Source organism: Ascaphus truei, chromosome 16, assembly GCF_040206685.1.
Source record: "Ascaphus truei isolate aAscTru1 chromosome 16, aAscTru1.hap1, whole genome shotgun sequence".
NCBI classification, from domain to species: Eukaryota; Metazoa; Chordata; class Amphibia; order Anura; family Ascaphidae; genus Ascaphus; species Ascaphus truei.
The window spans coordinates 52,323,761-52,342,832 of NC_134498.1; positions in this window are offsets into that span (position 1 = coordinate 52,323,761).

Consider the following 19,072-nt stretch of genomic DNA (forward strand, 5'->3'; position numbering starts at 1 on the left):
GCACAGGGCACACACAGGAGGCACAGGGCACACACACACACACACACAGGGCACACACACACACAGGGCGCACACAAACACAGGAGGCACAGGGCACACACAGGAGGCACAGGGCACACACAGGAGGCACAGGGCACACACACACAGGGCACAGCCTCACCTCTCTCTGCTCCATGCTTTTTCCTCCGTTCTTTGGCCCCACCCCCAAGCACCTGCCACCTCCTCCTAATTGGCTGCTGATGTGTAATACAGCCAATCAGGATGGAGGAAGCTGCCCTGCCCCTAGCAGCAGCCTGCTCGGGGGAATCCGATTGGTTACTACTTCTGTAATGTAATGTAGGGTGTGACCACCTGACTGCATCATTGGGAATACAGTCGGACATTCACGGTCTGGCAGCGTTTCCTCACACAGATCTGCCCCGCGCTTCACTAAATCTTTTAGGGTTCGATGTAAGTCTGTGTGAGTGTGAGTGTGGGTGTGAGTGTGGGTGTGGGGCGTTACCTGCGGGTCACAGGAGGCCTGAACCTCCGCTGCTGGGAGCCTGGGGTGTACCTGATCCGCCTGGTGACAGCGCCTCCACCTGCGCGGGACCCTAACTATGGGCCTCATGCAGTAAAGTCCGACAGAACAAAGTCGCCAGGGTTTTTAAATGTGTGGCAGCGTTGGTACCACGGTGCAGAAAGCCCTGCATACCAGTGATAGCAAATCATCAACAAATGGCGAGTTGCCGGCGCCGAGATGATCTGCCCTCCGAAAAGGGCTCACCCGGCGACTTGATTCTGCGGCAGAGAGAGAGATCTGCGTCTCCCTGCGCAAATCGCGCTTGAAATAACAATATTGTAATTGAAATTTTCTTACTAGTGTAGATGCGCAGGGGGTCTCCGGAGCAGAACCGCGTTGATTTCAGGTCCGGGACCCCCTGCTTCCCAAGATGCAGGCCCCGTTAACCGGTGCCAGTATCTTCTATGCATTGAAATTTCCAGGTCACGTGACGCAGGACATTTACTGACAATCAATGCAGTTCTGCTCCGGAGACCCCCTGCTCATCTACACTAGTAGGGAAAATTAAAATATGTAGTAAAAAAACAATACACAACCCACCCCCTGTGCCCCCACATGAAACCATTATTTATTTTTTTACACAAAGGATTTATACCACAAGCCAGCGGGGGGTCCCCGGGTGGTCCCAATGGGTGTCCACAGGCCCCACAGGGCACTCCGGTGGGTTCCCACAGGTGTCTGGGGGCCCTCGGGTGGTCCCCGCTAGGCTCCGTGGTCCTTGCGTGTCGTCCCTACGGGTATCTGGGGGCCCTCGGGTGGTCCCTGCGGGTGTCCGTGGTCCTCAGGTGGTCCCTGTGGGCGCCGTGGTTCCTCGGGTAGTCCCCGTGGGTGTCCGTGGGCCCCACGGGTAGTCCCCACGGGTGTCTGGGGGACCCCGGCTGGTCCCTGTGGGTGTCATGGCGCCCCACAGGTGTCTGAGGGTCTTCAGGTGGTCCCTGTGGGTCCCTGCTGGCCTGCGGTACCATTCCTGTATTTAAAAAAACAAATACATGGCCTACATTTCAATAACACCTCCCCCACCAAACACATACAGTACAGTAATGTGCAAAATAACTATTATCCAGATATGGATAATAGATTATTTGCCCATTATTAAACACAACATTAGCCAGCCAGCATAAATAAAGTAAATAAAAACCGTTCTACTTAACCCTGCCAACATGAAGGGCGTCCTCGTCAGCATACTGTAGGGCCATGTTCTCCGATGCCAGCAACAAAACATAAAAAAAATACAATCTAATGGTCCCTAGCCCCTTAATCACCTTAGCGGTTAATAACCGCTATAGTAATTAAGGGGGTTAATCCATCCTAACCCACTACCCACCCGGGAGGCCTAACCACCCACCCCGGACCCACTATACCCATCCTGTACCCATTGAGTGGCATAGTAGTACATCATACCCATATAATATGGGCATGATAAGCTACTATAGCAGTCAATGGTCACACATACAAAAGCATGAATGTCAAAATACACAATACTAAAACAGATACAACAAGCACCAAAACACCCAGAAACAACATTTAAAAGTACTAGCCAACCAAGCAATTAACTAAATAAAACCACTAGCCAATCAATTAAAGAAATAAAACCACTAGACATTCAATAAAATAATTAAAACCACTATACAATCAATTACATAAATCATACCACTAGCCAAAAAATGCATTCAATACCTAAAAGCAGTAACCAACACAACAATTAATTGATACAACCACTAGGCAACAGATTCATTAAAACCAGTAGCCACCAAAATACATCATTAAATAAAATCGCTAACCAATCTGTAAAAAGAAAAAAACAAGCCATTACAATTCAAATCAATTTAATCTAAACAATATAAAGACATATAAAATAAAAGAAATGCATTTGCCAAAAAAGCAAATTAAAAAATTTGCTGAGGTGGCTTTCCGCCCTGTGTCCTCGGGGTATATTTTGAGAAGGTTGTGAGAACCTTCGCTTTGCTGGAATATCCCTCCATGAAACGGCGATAGTATCCGCATATTTATTTATAAAATATTTTACCAGGAAGTAATACATTGAGAGTTACCTCTCGTTTTCAAGTATGTCCTGGGCACTGAGTAAAACAAATAGTACATGGTTACAAGTACAGTTACATAATGAACAGGGTATACATTATATACAAGACATTGCGTGCACAGTTAAAGAAAATGTATATTATGAGTGTATGAAACAGTTACAGACCAGGTTAAAATGTGAGACAGCCTTAGATTTGAAAGAACTTAAACTGGTGGTGGATGTGAGGGTCTCTGGTAGGTTGTTCCAGTTTTGGGGTGCACGGAAGGAGAAGGAGGAACGTCCGGATACTTTGTTGAGCCTTGGGACCATGAATAGTCTTTTGGAGTCTGATCTCAGGTGATAAGTGCTGCAGGTGGTAGGGGTGAGGAGCTTGTTCAGGTAGCTGGGTAGCTTGCCCATGAAGAATTTAAAGGCAAGACAGGAAAGGTGAACTTTGCGCCTAGATTCTAGTGTTGACCAATCTAGTTCTTTGAGCATTTCGCAGTGATGTGTGTTGTAGTTGCATTGGAGAACAATAGCAAAACAGAGAATAGGTAGCGCTAACTAGAAAGATAAAATGATAAAACAATTAATATTGTACAACCTTAAATGGGGAATGTAGTCCACATATAAGGGGCTGCCTGAAATACAAATTCTAACAGTATCACGCTATGTATTGTGTCTTTCTTCTATTTTAAGCACATCACTACGTCTGGAGCCTATCCCTGGCTATTCTACTGGTTGGATATATATCCTTTTAACCACAGGCGCCTTGTTATACATATCCTTTTGTTTCTCTGCATTGGAGAACAAAACGACAAATTGAATTGTAGAGGGTGTCAAGTTTGCTAAGATGGGTTTGAGGAGCCGAGCCATATACTATGTCTCCATAGTCAATAATTGGCATTAGCATAATCTGAGGAATGAGTGTAGATCAATGACGTTCTCTGGCCTCGGCCAGTTCACCACGGCTTCAACTTTGGCGGGTCGGTGGCTATTCCATCCGCGGACACTATGTGTCCCACGTAGGTCACTGATGTGTGGAGGAACCGGCACTTGTCCAAAGACAAATTCAAGCCTTCCTTGCCCAACCGATCCAGCCCTTTCAGCAGCCGTTCCTCGTGCTCCTTCAGAATCCTACCGAAGACGATGATATCGTCCGGGTAGACTAAGCATTCCCATGGGTTCATGTCGCTGATGGTCTTCTCCGTCAAATGCTGGAATGTCACTGAGGCACCATAAATGCCTTGGGGCATGCGGGTAAATTGGTAGAAGCCAAGGGGCATACGAAGGCCATCTTCTCCTGGTCTTCTGCACTCATTGGTACCTGCAGTACACAGATCTCAGGTCCAGTACACTGAACCACTGGCTCCCCGACAGCGTGTTGAGAATCTCTTCAATCCTTGGAAGAGTGTACTGGTCAGGCACGGTGTGGTTGTTCAGGGTCCGAAAGTCGACACACAATCGGACAGACCCATTCTTCTTCTGCACCACTACGAACGTAGGGGCTACGGGATTCCGTCACAATACCTGTCGTCTCCATCTCTTGTAGGACATCTCTCACGTCCTCCACATCTGTGGGAGCGATGCGCAACGAACAGTCTCTGTATACGTTGGTAGTCTGGTCTCAGACCACAGGCCGCGTCTGTTGCGCGGCGTCCTTTGCTGTGTGCCTGACACTAAACAGATAAAGGGGTAGTGTCCCTGTCTAAGGGCCTGTCCCTGTAGCAGCCACAAACTGACAGGGGAGTCGGGGCCTAGCAGGGGCCTTTGGGGGTCTCTGGCCTAGTGAGGGGCCACAGACACCTTACACACACCCTACCCTCTCTTTGTCCCAGCTCCGACCGACGTGCTCCTAGCACGCCAAATGTACTGCTGTGTAATGGCCACCCTGTCTCTGGCTACTGCGCATGCGCGCGCATCTCTCTAATGGCCGCCGCACCTCGTAGGTCCATTGCGCATGCGCAACTGCTCTGCGCTTGCGCTCCCGCTCTGAACATGGCGGCGCCCTGCAAAGGGAGCCTCCGGCGACTCGGTCGCCTCCTGAAATGCCACGCGCTCACGGTACTTCCCGGCATCCGCTACCCTCCCCTCGCTATGCGGAGGTAAGCAGGGGACAAAGGGGACCCAGGGGGAACCAGGCCACATTTAGATATGGCAGTGCTGCTGCCGCTAGCAATGTTGAAGGCGTCGGATTTAGCTGCAAAGAGTTAATCACACTGTCTTTCCGCCTTCATATTTCTCATTGTGAGAGGCTGTGCATCCCATGAGACTGGCAGCGGGACGCAGGGAACAGATAAACACAAACATCTCTTGGACAATGGTATGCGAAGAAAGTCCAAAATCCACAAACAGAGTGATATTCCCGCCTCATCCAAAACCTACAAACAGCGTGCAGCGTTATGGGGACAGCGACAGCTTCAAGCTCCCTCCAACCTTCGCCTTGACAGCGAGAATCTTACGGTGCATTCTGGGCTCTCGGAATCGGCGATTGGGCTGTTTTCGGATGAAATTGCCTATTTTATTCCTGATTAGCTGCTTCAGCAGATACCGGATAAACCCCTCATCTTTGCCAGAGAAAATCAAGCATTTGTACTTCAAATAACGATTCGCTACTGAAATAATCCTGAAGAGCCAACTACATAAAGCTCTCTGAATGCGGAACCTGCGCCTCAGCGTAACGGCCGCGACGTTTTATACTGCGGGTCGGTACTCGGCTGCAGATGAGTTTGGCCTAAGACCAGTAATGCAGTAATGAATAAACCAGGCCTTACAAGAAGCAGAAATATTTAAACATTTACGCTGTATGGTGCATATTGATTCTTTAACATGAGTACCATTTTTTATTGACAGATAACTTTCGGTTTATCTGTGGTCTCCCACGTGGCCCTCCGTGTCTGCCCATTCTCCTATCTGCTATAAAACCTCGGACGCTATTTGATGCTTGGGGCTTTTTTCATATCTGGGAATGTCTATCCCGTGCATGTTTGAATCCCATTGCTGTAATAGCCCCCGACCTCCTCTGCTGGGAGGTTGTGCCACTAATCTACCACCCAATCCATGAAGAAGAACCTCCTCGCATTTCCTGTTACCCTCCACCGGCAGAGAACAACCTCTTGTTCTAGCTCTCCACTCTCTTTGGAATATGCTTCCCTCCTGTACTTTGGTGAATCCCTTTATTTATGTGACAGTTTCTCTCTTGCCAACCTTTGACCCCAAAGTCCAAAGAAGTACCTGTAAGCAGGGGGTTCTTTATGGCAGTCTCGGGCCTGGCGGGTTTTAGGGTCTGCTGCACCCTGGGTGTAGAGGGTCTGGTTTTAGGGTGTCATGCTGGCAGCGCAGTCCTTCTATACTCAAGAGATTCCCTGCAGTTCAGGCAGGAGGTTTTTCGACTTGTCTGATGAGCCAGGTGGAGACTGGTTAATTGTCTCTAGCTGCAATCAACCAGCTCCTTGCTGGATTCCTCAGACCAATACAGGCTTTCTATTAAAGCCCTTTCGGACAGGGGTTCTGCCTGTCACAGTCCCTAATAAAGATATGAAACAGCACCGGGCCTAGGCCAGATCCCTGAGTAACCACTGGTTACTTTCCCCCCTCGGAATGTTCTCCCGGCCTTTACCACAAATCTCTGTTGTCTATCCTTCAACCAATGGCTTATCCACTCTACCACCTTACCGTCCAATGCAAAGCATTGCAACTTGTCTGTGTATGTATCTATCTATACGTAATACAAGATTAGACAGCACCACTGAAGAATTTTTAAATATAGTAACACCCCTTTCCCTACACATAAGCCTATTGATGGGCTTGCCCTCTAACCAATGACTCCAAGGAGGAGTCTGGTGATAGGATAGGTGTAAAGCAACAGCAGTAGGACTACAACTCCCAGAAACCCCTACTGATGATAGGTCACATGACATGACAGCCAATGAGTGAAAGGGATCCAAGGGAGTAAGATCTGCTCAGGAGACCTTGCAGACGGGTGTCCCTAAAGAGCTAGTGAGTGAGAGCAGCGCGTGGGGACAGAGAGAGGACTCCTAACCCGACAAGAGTCTGGAGTCTGTGTATACCTGCATGGAGAGATGCTCAGGGGCTCGCCCTGCTGCACTACGGTATCCTGTGTACACACACACACTTTCTCTACCTCACCTTTACAAAGTAACGGGCCCGCACTTTTAGCCAGCAAGTTACAATCCACGAGCTCCAACGCTGTACCGCCACCGGCACAGAATAGTGACTTTGAGGGGACACTAGCCCAGCACCATATGGAGTATTGGTGAATAATTGCATAACCATGTGTGTTAGGTGGTATTGTGGGTCCTCAGCGCCGAGGGTCTCCAGCAGTGGGGGACGTGCCATATTACTATATATATGTTTTCTTCTAACTGTGCTGCCACAGAATACTTGAAGAAAATAACCTATGAGGTTTGGAAAGCTCTGCACATTATATTTAATCTAAGAAGCACTGTAATGATCGTCACTCAAAGGTATTACAACCTACATCAAATCAGTTTAATGGCAGCGATCCTGGTGTTGGCCCGATACACGGAGCACCGAGCTATTGAAGATGATACACAGTGGCCATGGTGAATAATAGGGAGAAGATACAGAAGTGGCTGTCAGATACATTCACACAGCTTCGTGATCAAATATCACAGGCGCTCCTACAGCTCCCAAACTTCCTCTCCCCCTTCCTTCTCAGGTGTCCTTTATTCTAACACAAAACACAGTTTAGAGTTTCCTATACCCCTCTCTCCTGCTTCCCAACCCCCAGAACCTCTGCCCTGCTCTCCCGCTCGGTCCTAAGGGATAATCTGGATTTATGCTCAGCAGTGTAAATACTTTAATCTAGTTTGATGTGCCTGTAGGTGGAGGTGCCCGAGATCCCTTAAGATGTTGACTGTACACATGGATAAGCCACAAAGAGCTTAATGTAACATTATCTTCCTGGAAAGAAGCGTCATGTGAGAGCATTCCTAGTGACTGAGGTGTGTCCTGGGCAGGGGCACATCCAGGGCACGGACACAACCTGTGCACTGGCACATCCAGGGCACCGGCACATACACGGCACGGGCACAACCAGGGCACCGGCACATCCAGGGCACTGGCACATACACGGCATGGGCACAACCAGGGCACTGGCACATACAGGGCACGGACACATTCAGGGTACAGGCACATCCACGGCACTGGCACATTCTGGGCACTGGACATCCAGGGCACTGGCACATCCAGGGCACTGGCACATCCAGGGCACGGACACATTCAGGGTACAGGCACATCCAGGGCACTGGCACATTCAGGGCACGGACACAACCTGGGCACTGGCACATCCAGGGCACGGGCACATACAGGGCACTGGCACATTCAGGGCACTGGCACATTCAGGGCACTGGCACATTTAGGGCACGGACACAACCTTGGCACGGGCACATTCAGGGCACAGGCACATCCTTGGCACGGGCACATCCTGGGCACGGGCACATCACGATCTGACCTTTATCCCAAACAGCCACACACCACGTGTCAGACCCCTCAATGAGGGGGTTATTTCCCTTTTTATGTTTGCACTATACACGGCTCTGTATAAGGATACAATATAAGGAATTATGATCCCCCAAAGTAACTCCACTTTGAGAGCAACCAGAGGCCCCCCATCCCGGTTAGGAATATGTGACTATACTCAGCAGTGATTTAATATGCAGCATGTTCTTTTCCATGTCCTAACCTGTGCTCCCATCCTACTAATGGATTGTTTTTCTGCTTCAAAAGCCCCAAATCCTGGGGACATAAGAACTCTGAAATGCATCACACATCTCTCTGGTTTCAATGCCATTAATCACCATGATGATGGGGTCACAGGCCCTGACCTCTAACCTCTCAGAGACATTACAATGCTCAAGGTGTGGCCAAACCACCTACACATTCCAGCCCCAGAATAATCAGTGACCGACAGAACCCTAATATCAGTCTTGTGTATGGTATGTGCAGGCAGCAGTAACTGTGCAAACACCAGTATGCTGTAATACAGGGAGTTACTGTACAATAAATCGAACTCCGTTACCTTATAATCTCATTGACGTGTGTTTCTGTTTCTATATGCAGTATGCCCTCACTCTGACAGATCTAGAACTATATATAGCAAATAAAATATCACTTGTGAGCACATTCACATGTCTTAGGCAGGTCTGCAACCTGCCTTTCACCATTATCACCCAGCATACAGTGCTTCCACTGCAGCAAGGGATTCTGGGAAATTACATACAAATGAGCACACAGTATCACCTTTTGCCTGAAATCCATTTTTACATAATTTATAAGCTAATGCTCGCTGTTCACACAGCTTTTAAACATAGTCTGGGATGAGATGCAAAGCCAGTTAACCCACCTCACAGACAGCTGTTTCAACCTTTTGGGTCTCTTCAGTGTGAGGTTGTTTGTACTGGCTTTGCAATTTAAGACTTGGGTAGGTTTTCACCACACATTATTTAGGTTATGGTGGGTGAAAAGGTGACTGAAAACACACACACACACACACACACACACACACACACACACACACACACACACACACACACACACACACACACACACACACACACACACACACACACACACACAGTTTGCTCACACATCCCTGTATCATGCATATATCAATAGAAGTGCACATTTAACACACACACGCGCGCACACACACACACACACACACACACACACTGTTTGCTCACACATCCCTGTATCATGCACATATCTATAGAAGTGCACATTTAACACACACACGCGCGCGCACACACACACACACACAGTGTTTTCTTTGAAATAATTGATCCCAGACCAGGTATATAAAGCAGCCCCTTCTCTGACCCCTGTATATACCCAGTTCACATGTTGGCTTTATTCTATATACTGTATGCCCCAAAATCCCCTGACGTCAATGGGAAGTTTTTGCTGAAATCGGCCTGAACACCCACTTCTCTCGCCCTGCCCCAGCATCACGCATGTTATACGTGTGTGTGTATGCTGCGTACTACATATACTTTTAGATTGTAAGCTGTTTTGTTCTTGTCCTCGCCCCCACGTGGTACCGCACTGTGGAATACGTTGGCGCCATATAAATAAAAGATAATAGTAATAATATACTTTCATTCCCAGCCTCCCTCTCCGTGTAACAGATCTGTGCCTGGGAGTAGCAGGACGTCCCATGCACTAATTGGCTGTGATTAATGAGGGAGTCAGTGAGCTGCAGTAACTGGCAGAAGGTGACCCAGACAGATGGGCTCCCTCCCAGCCATGTAGCCAGATGAGGGGAATGGGCCCAGTCTGAGCCCACAGAACCAGCACCCAACATTAACCCTTATTCTCTATCCATATAACCTCTCCCTATAACTCTGCCTATTACCCCATATAACCCCTCCCTATAACTCCTCCTATAACCCCATATAACCCCTCCCTATAACTCCTCCTTTTACCCCATATAACCTCTCCCTATAACCCCTCCTATTACCCCATATAACCGCTCCCTAGAACTCCTCCTATTACCCCATATAACCTTTCCCTATAACTCCTCCTATTACCCCATATAACCTCTCCTCCTATTACCCCATATAACCTCTCCTTATAACTCCTATTACCCCATATAACCTGTCCCTATAACTCCTCCTATTACCACATATAACCCCTCCCTATAACTCCTCTTATTACCACATATAACCTCTCCCTATAACTCCTCCTATTTCCCTATATAACCCCTCCCTAAACTCTTCTTATTACCCCATATAACCGCTCCCTATAATTCCTCCTATTACCCCATTTAACCCCTCCCTATAACTCCTCCTATTACCCCCAATCAGAAGTTGGTGTAAAGCAAAGTAATGGTATTAAAGTAACCCCAGCTCATTCAGCACCTCATTCAGCCTGGACTGGGAGATCCTTTGTAAGCGCTGTGGCCAGAAATGCTCAACCTTTGAAAAGGAGGAATGTGGTAAGGTTGAGGTATAAAGGCAGTGAGGAGATGAAGCCTGGCAGGATTTTTATTGTAAGACATCTATTAAAAGAATCCTTGGTCTTCGGAGCAGATTAAATTATGCACTTATCCATGTTCCAGGTTCTTGTGAGTATGATGTCAGCTTTAAGAGACCCCAGGCTTTGGAGTATTTCTGGGCAAGATATGAGAGTATTAAAAACACTTAATTATGGAAGTCCTTTGTAGCTATTCCTGTGTCTAAACTGGAAACAAAGTCTGTAACAATTCTCTTCAGACACAAATCAGTCCAAATATCGGATATTCTGATATTGCTTGGCAGACAATGTGAAGTATTGGCTCCACCTACAAGAATCATGGATGAAGAGGACATCTGGATAAGAGGCTGGGAAGTGCAAGTCAGACTTTGGCGAGATGGCAATGTTACAAAGCATTTGCCCAACTCTTTCTTCATAGGAAGAGAAAAAGGAAACTGTTTTTACTATGGTCAGCCAACCTTGTGCCATAGATGTGGTTCAAATGTGCAAAGGAAGGTGTACAATGCGCTCAGCCCTAAATATCAAGTGACAATCTGTGATTAATAGTGCAATATAATGACTCACAAGTGAATAAACCAATAAATCAAATGTAATACCCCCCTGCTTCTACCCTCCGGTGGGGTTGTTTTCACTCTTCACCAAATTGTAGAACTTGTATCACACGATCCAGGGGAAGCATAGGGGGAAAGAACATAAAAACTCTAAGTGCAGTGGTATATACAGTGCTAGGAAATATCCTATTTATCTTGGCCCCTCTGTTATTCCTACTCACAAGAAGTTAGAAGTATTCGGGCACTAGAGATCAAAATAGGCAGATGAGGAGAGATCACTGGTCACCGTAACTTCAGGGAAAGCACCTCAGCGAGAGAAGGAGAAAAACACACATAGCACAGATCTGGCGGCAATGACCGTTTATCAAACAAACTAGTAAAATACACACTTACAGTGTCTCAGATTTAAAACAGCATTTATAGCTTAAAAAGCTAAATGACGCAGCCTGGACGAGAACCCACGCCGTCTCTCACCACACCATCTGACTCCGGAACTCCGGTTGGATCACCACCTCCATTTGCGGGCGGCGTTGCTTCACTTCCGGTCGCGGGCCAATGTCGTCACTTCCGTTCACAGCGTCAGAGTAGATCGTAGGTGTATGCGTGGAGTACAGGGGCACCTTCTTCCACAGCTGCGTCACGTTGTGGGCGGTACAGCTGTACGCGTTTCGCCTGTCTATTGGTTTGGCTTCCTCAGGAGTGTACCTATCCCTACTTTACATCTTGCAGTTAGGAGGGGAGTCCCCAGCGGTTAGGGGGGCTCTGGTCTCTCCTCTGCTGCAGTCACAGCTCCGGTTCCCTTCTATTTTTCTAATGTGATTTCTCAGGCAGTGGAAACACTGACTACATCCAGGTCACAGCTCTGTGTCCTACTGCGCATACTCACTAAGATGTGGTTCAGCCAGACACTTAAGTAATACATGTGATGTGCTAAAGTGCAACGTGTGCCAGTCCTTGGGCCACGAGGGGGCAAGTTGCACAAAGATCAAATGTAATTTATGTGATAAATTTGGACATTCATATCGGAGTTGTGCAGAAGCATGGCACAATATTTCAGGAATATGGGCGCAGGAAGTGGATTTTGAAGAAAATTAAGCACTTTATGATCGCGCCTTGAAAGTTGCTGACAGAATTTGTCCAGATCAGCCTGGGAAAGGAGTTTGCCCAGATCCACCTGCAGACAAAGTTTGCCCAGATCTACTGGTGGAAGAAGAGATTACGGATTGTGTTGGCATGGCCCAAGGAATATTAGAAGATCCCTTAGAGCAGTGTTTCCCAACTCCAGTCCTCCGGGAACCCCAACAGGTCAGGTCTTAAGGATATCCCTGCTCCAGTACAGGTGGGTCAATCAGCTGTGCTTGGGAAGGGTTATCCTTAAGACCTGACCTGGTGGGGTTCCCTGAGGACTGGAGTTGGGAAACACTGCCTTAGAGGGAACCTCCTCAAACTCACTTCCAGGAGAACAATCTGAGAATACGTTGGATGAATTTACCAAGAGTGTAATCCTGGTGGGCAATAAAGACAGAATGCAGATTTGGATACAGGCTAAAAGAAGGAAGAAGGTTACAGTAAAAAGACTTGGAGGGACTCTTCGACTTCCTGCAGGTCCTGCTGGTAAGGTTCCTCAGGTGCCTGTAACGAATCTTTTTTCTGTTCTTAGGAAGGATTGGGGTTCAGGAGCTGAAGACTCTGATGACATAGAGGAACTTTCCTTATCCGAAGAGGAGCATAATATGGACATTTCCATAGGGACAGACTCGGACATGATCCCACCTTTGGGGGCCACTAAGAGTTTTGGGTCATTGGGGGATAATGTGGGAAAAAGAAACATTAATACGTTTTTGTTTTTTTTAAGGTGGCTGAAAATGTTTGTTTATAAATTAATCCTTTAAAGGGAGCAGCTAATAATGTGGCAGGTAAGGCTCTTATTTAGTTTCAATTAAAATGTGTATAAGGGAAATGTGAAGGTGCTGTTTAGAGGAGACAGGTTGGAACTAATGCTGAGCTAATACCCTGTAAGTTTGTACATAATGTGCGTTCTTTGTTTGGAAATGTTCTATGAAATGTAAATAAGACCCTCCGTCTCCTGTGCACTCTGCAGAGCATTGCACAGCCACCTGTACTAATATACACCCACTATAACTATACCAGGGGAGGCAAAAGCACCTCAGTATGGAAACGGTCTCCTTTACTTTGAAGTGGGAGGCTGTTTCCTTCCCTGTGACTTCCCTCCCATCGGACTCCCCAGATACTGCATGCAGTTCCCGGGGCTATCAGCAGGGGCCGCTGTTGTTCCATGAGTGAGCGGGTTCATGCAGTCTGCAACCAGCAGAAACACTCACATAGCATGTAATCTACTGCACAGAAACACAACTACCCCCAGAGGCAGGAATCCCCCCCTCTCCCAACACTCACATAGCATGTAATCTACTGCACAGAAACACAACTACCCCCAGAGGCAGGAATCCCCCCCCCCCCCCAACACTCACATAGCATGTAATCTACTGCACAGAAACACAACTACCCCCAGAGGCAGGAATCCCCCCCCCCCCAACACTCACATAGCATGTAATCTACTGCACAGAAACACAACTACCCCCAGAGGCAGGAATCCCCCCCCCCCCAACACTCACATAGCATGTAATCTACTGCACAGAAACACAATTACCCCCAGAGGCAGGAATCCCCCCCCCCCCCAACACTCACATAGCATGTAATCTACTGCACAGAAACACAATTACCCCCAGAGGCAGGAATCCCCCCCCCCCAACACTCACATAGCATGTAATCTACTGCACAGAAACACAACTACCCCCAGAGGCAGGAATCCCCCCCCCCCAACACTCACATAGCATGTAATCTACTGCACAGAAACACAACTACCCCCAGAGGCAGGAATTCCCCCCCCCCCCCCCAACACTCACATAGCATGTAATCTACTGCACAGAAACACAACTACCCCCAGAGGCAGGAATCCCCCCCTCTCCCAACACTCACATAGCATGTAATCTACTGCACAGAAACACAACTACCCCCAGAGGCAGGAATCCCCCCCCCCCCCCCCAACACTCACATATACTGCACAGGAACACAACTACCCCCAGAGGTAGGAACCCCCCCCCCCCCAACACTCTCATAGCATGTAATCTACTGCACAGAAACACAACTACCCCCAGAGGCAGGAATCCCCCCCCCCCCCAGCCTGAGAGCAGGAATCTCTCCCCCCCCCTAGCCTGAGAGCAGGAATCTCCCCCCCCCCCTCCAACCTAAGGCGCAGGACCCCCTTCCCCCCCCCCCCCCCCCCACTGAGGGGCAGGAATCTCCCCCCACCCCAACCTAAGGGGCAGAGTGACAGGAATCCCCTCCCCCCCCCCAAGCCTGAGTGACAGGGCACACTGTGTGTACATTTTCAGTCTAAAGAATAAAGTAAAGTATCAATGTCAAAAATAATAGTGAGACCAAGCTGACAGGACAGTGTGACCTTGTATCCCTGAATATCCTCCCTCTGTCAGTTCTCTCCCAATTACAGGCCCAGTTTAGCATTATACCGCTGCTGAGCCTGGCTCCTGGAGTCCTCACACATTACTGTCTGGGAGGGGATAATACTCACAGATATAACGCTGACATGTTTCTTGCACTGAATGTGTATGTACTATAAGTAGTGGGACGTGGGAGTACACAGTGTCCCTTCTCTGATACTTCCCATCCATCTGTCTTCCCTGTATTCTTTCTCCTACTGCACCCCAAATCTCCTCTTATTCTCCCCTATCTTTATCCCGCACACCCTCTACGTCTTCACCTCTTCCTTTATCATTTTTATTTTTTATTAATACACACACACACACACACACACACACACACACACACACACACACACACACACACCTCTCTCTGAATAATATCCCGTGTTTTAGATGTGCTGAGTTCTGGGAACAGATCCAACTTTGGGCCAAGATGCAGAAATTAGAAGCTGCCTGAAAGTTTGGCTTTGTGAAGACACACCACAAAATAACACACACACCACAAAATAACACACACACCGCAAAATAAAACATGCACCTTTCCAAGCCCTGTTAACTTGAGAAACAAAAATTCAAAGCAGCAACACAACAATATGAGTGGAAGCTTTGTGCTGATGCATTTCTATCTCTTTTAAACGAGGCACATGGAGAGATGTGTTATCACTGCAGTTGTAAAGAAGTTCATTAACCCTGTCAGCCCTGGGAAGGCTGTAATATATGAATACACTGTGACCCAGCTCTATGTGCTGATCTGGTCTGTGCATGTTACATTGGGCTGTTACTTTGTAACACCTCAGAAAGGATAAGAGATCCTTATCTCGGGTCTCTAACTGACAGACAGCTTGTAAATCAGATAACTAACAGAGAAGACTTCCTTAAATAAGCAGACCCCCCCCCCCCCAGCCCCTTCTCCCCAGCCCCTCCTCCTCCCCCCCCAGCCCCTTCTCCCCAGCCCCTCCTCCTCCCCCCCCCCCCAGCCCCTCCTCCTCCCCCCCCCCCCAGCCCCTCCTCCTCCCCCCCCCAGCCCCTCCTCCTCCCCCCCCCCAGCCCCTCCTCCCCCCCCCCAGCCCCTCCTCCTCCCCCCCCAGCCCCTCCTCCTCCCCCCCCCCAGCCCCTCCTCCTCCCCCCCCCCCCAGCCCCTTCTCCCCAGCCCCTCCTCCTCCCCCCCCCAGCTCCTCCCCCCCAGCCCCCCCTCCTCCTCCCCCCCAGCCCCCCCCCTCCCCCCCCCAGCCCCCCCCCCATCTCCCCCCCCCCCAGCCCCTTCTCCCCAGCCCCTCCTCCTCCCCCCCCCAGCTCCTCCCCCCCAGCCCCCCCTCCTCCTCCCCCCCAGCCCCCCCCCTCCCCCCCCAGCCCCCCCCTCCTCCCCCCCCCCCCAGCCCCCACTCTCCCCGCTGGCCTGGGATCACCCAGGGCCTGTGGTGACTTTTAAGGACTGAGCTTCACAAATCACAACCGCCTGTTAATCTGTTTATCCAAAGTTTTAGCACTTTCTTAAATTCTTAACTGCCTCCCTCCCCCTTCACAACAAAGCTGGAAGTGCATTAACCGCCTAATAGGGGCACAGCTATTGTCCTGCTGTTCCCCCAGGACTGCCATATAAACACACTGGGGTTTCATTTACATTTTCCATTGCAATATCAACCCAAATATTTTGGCCTCCTTTCTACTTGCTAAAGCCGTGTGTACCTATCACCCCCTAAATACAGCTTGTTTTCAATTATCTGACACAATAAATTCACCCGTTTCTTTTCTTTTCCAGAAGAGTTTGAGGAGAGCCTGTGTTACCCTGAAGAATTTGTCAATTCCCAGACCAGCTCCAGACCAGGAATTGTCTGACCCCTTCCTGATAAGCCCGAGCCCATCAATCTTATCTCACAGCCAAGTGTCCAACAAGCAGTTTCTTCCTATAACAAACCCAGCTCCATGTATGTCAGTTACCCCTTCCCATGGTAAAGGAACCCCTGTGTGTGGCAGGTTCTTGGTCGCTTTGAGAGGTGTTTGCATGAGGACAATCTAATCCTACATCAGCAGATTTTCCTAATACTTCTGCATTTCCAAAAGGATGGCTTTATTGGACCCCTCTGCTCACAGAACTGGCCCAGTCTGACGGAGAAAGATCAATGAAATGGAAAAGTTCTGTCTGTTTGCAATAAAAATACTTTCACTGTAACAAAACCACACAAACAAAATCACCACAAACGTCAACCACCTGGATCTCAGCATATAAATCCGGGACATAAAACAGTCACACGGGCATCTTCTAATCCCACTAATATAACCTTAAAATAAAGGAAGCTTTAAAATATCTATAAACGTGTCATTATTAACCAGTGAAACTCAGACCTCACCTTGTGTAAAACATGTTACTGCAGATCCTGGGAGATTCAAATAGGAATTGTGTGTATTACAGGGAGCGGTATATCCCAAACATTACAGGGAGCGGTATATCCCATACATTACAGGGAGCGGTATATCCCATACATTACAGGGAGCGGTATATCCCAAACATTACAGGGAGCGGTATATCCCATACATTACAGGGAGCCGTATATCCCATACATTACAGGGAGACGTATATCCCATACATTACAGGGAGCGGTATATCCCATACATTACAGGGAGCGGTATATCCCAAACATTACAGGGAGCGGTATATCCCATACATTACAGGGAGCCGTATATCCCATACATTACAGGGAGCGGTATATCCCAAACATTACAGGGAGCGGTATATCCCAAACATTACAGGGAGCGGTATATCCCATACATTACAGGGAGCGGTATATCCTATACATTACAGGGAGCGGTATATCCCATACATTACAGGGAGCCGTATATCCCATACATTACAGGGAGCCGTATATCCCAAACATTACAGGGAGCGGTATATCCCAAACATTACAGGGAGCGGTATATCCCATACATTACAGGGAGCGGTATATCCCATACATTACAGGGAGCGGTATATCCCAAACATTACAGGGAGCGGTATATCCCAAACATTACAGGGAGCGGTATATCCCATACATTACAGGGAGCGGTATATCCCATACATTACAGGGAGCGGTATATCCCATACATTACAGGGAGCGGTATATCCCATACATTACAGGGAGCGGTATATCCCATACATTACAGGGAGCGGTATATCCCATACATTACAGGGAGCGGTATATTGCATACATTACAGGGAGCGGTATATCCCATACATTACAGGGAGCGGTATATCCCATACATTACAGGGAGCTGTATATCCCATACATTACAGGGAGCGGTATATCCCATACATTACAGGGAGCGGTATATCCCATACATTACAGGGAGACGTATATCCCAAACATTACAGGGAGCGGTATATCCCATACATTACAGGGAGCGGTATATCCCATACATTACAGGGAGCGGTATATCCCATACATTACAGGGAGACATATATCCCAAACATTACAGGGAGACGTATATCCCATACATTACAGGGAGACATATATCCCAAACATTACAGGGAGACGTATATCCCATACATTACAGGGCTGATCACACAAATACAAAGAATCGGGGACTTGGGAAGTCTAATAATATAACTGTGTCTATGAATACTTACCATTATGATCCCCTGGAAAATATTACTACTAATAATAATTATTAATAATAAAGCAAATGTTGTGTGGAAATGTCCCATCTTTGTACAGATGCAGCCTGCGTTATACCCCAGGTCTCCCCTGTATGGGCAACATAGTAACTCTGATTCTTTCCACGTGTACATGAGAAGGCCTCTGATTCCCTGGGGATGTGCAGGGAGAGGGAAGGGGGGCACTATGCATAGGGGGGACACTGTGTATAGGGGGACACTATGTGTAGGGGGGACACTATGTATAGGGGGGCACTGTGTATAGGGGGACACTATGTGTAGGGGGGGCACTATGTGTAGGGGGGACACTATGTCTTGTCCCATTGTGTTTCTTACACTGTGCAAACCCTACACAGCCCTGTCAGGTAATACATGCAATAAATATACAGTCAGACCCAACAGAGAATCAAAACACACGGACAGTAAGTGAGACTGCACCCCTGTGAGTGTGCCCCCTGTGAGTGAGACTGCTCCCCTGTGAGTGAGACTGCTCCCCTGTGAGTGAGTGTGCCCCCTGTGAGTGTGACTGCTCCCCTGTGAATGAGTGTGCCCCCCTGTGAGTGAGTGTGACTGCCCCCTGTGAGTGAGTGTGCCCCCCTGTGAGTACACAGTGCACAGACACACTGATGACTGACTCTGCTTTGAAAGGTTGCGGCCCCTTTAAGGGGCGGTGCCCTCGGTAGTCCCCGCCCCACCTGGGGCAGGCAAGGCGCGGTTTCATCGCAGGACCCTCGATCCGTGGTTTGTGATTGGCTGAGGCAGCGAGGCTGT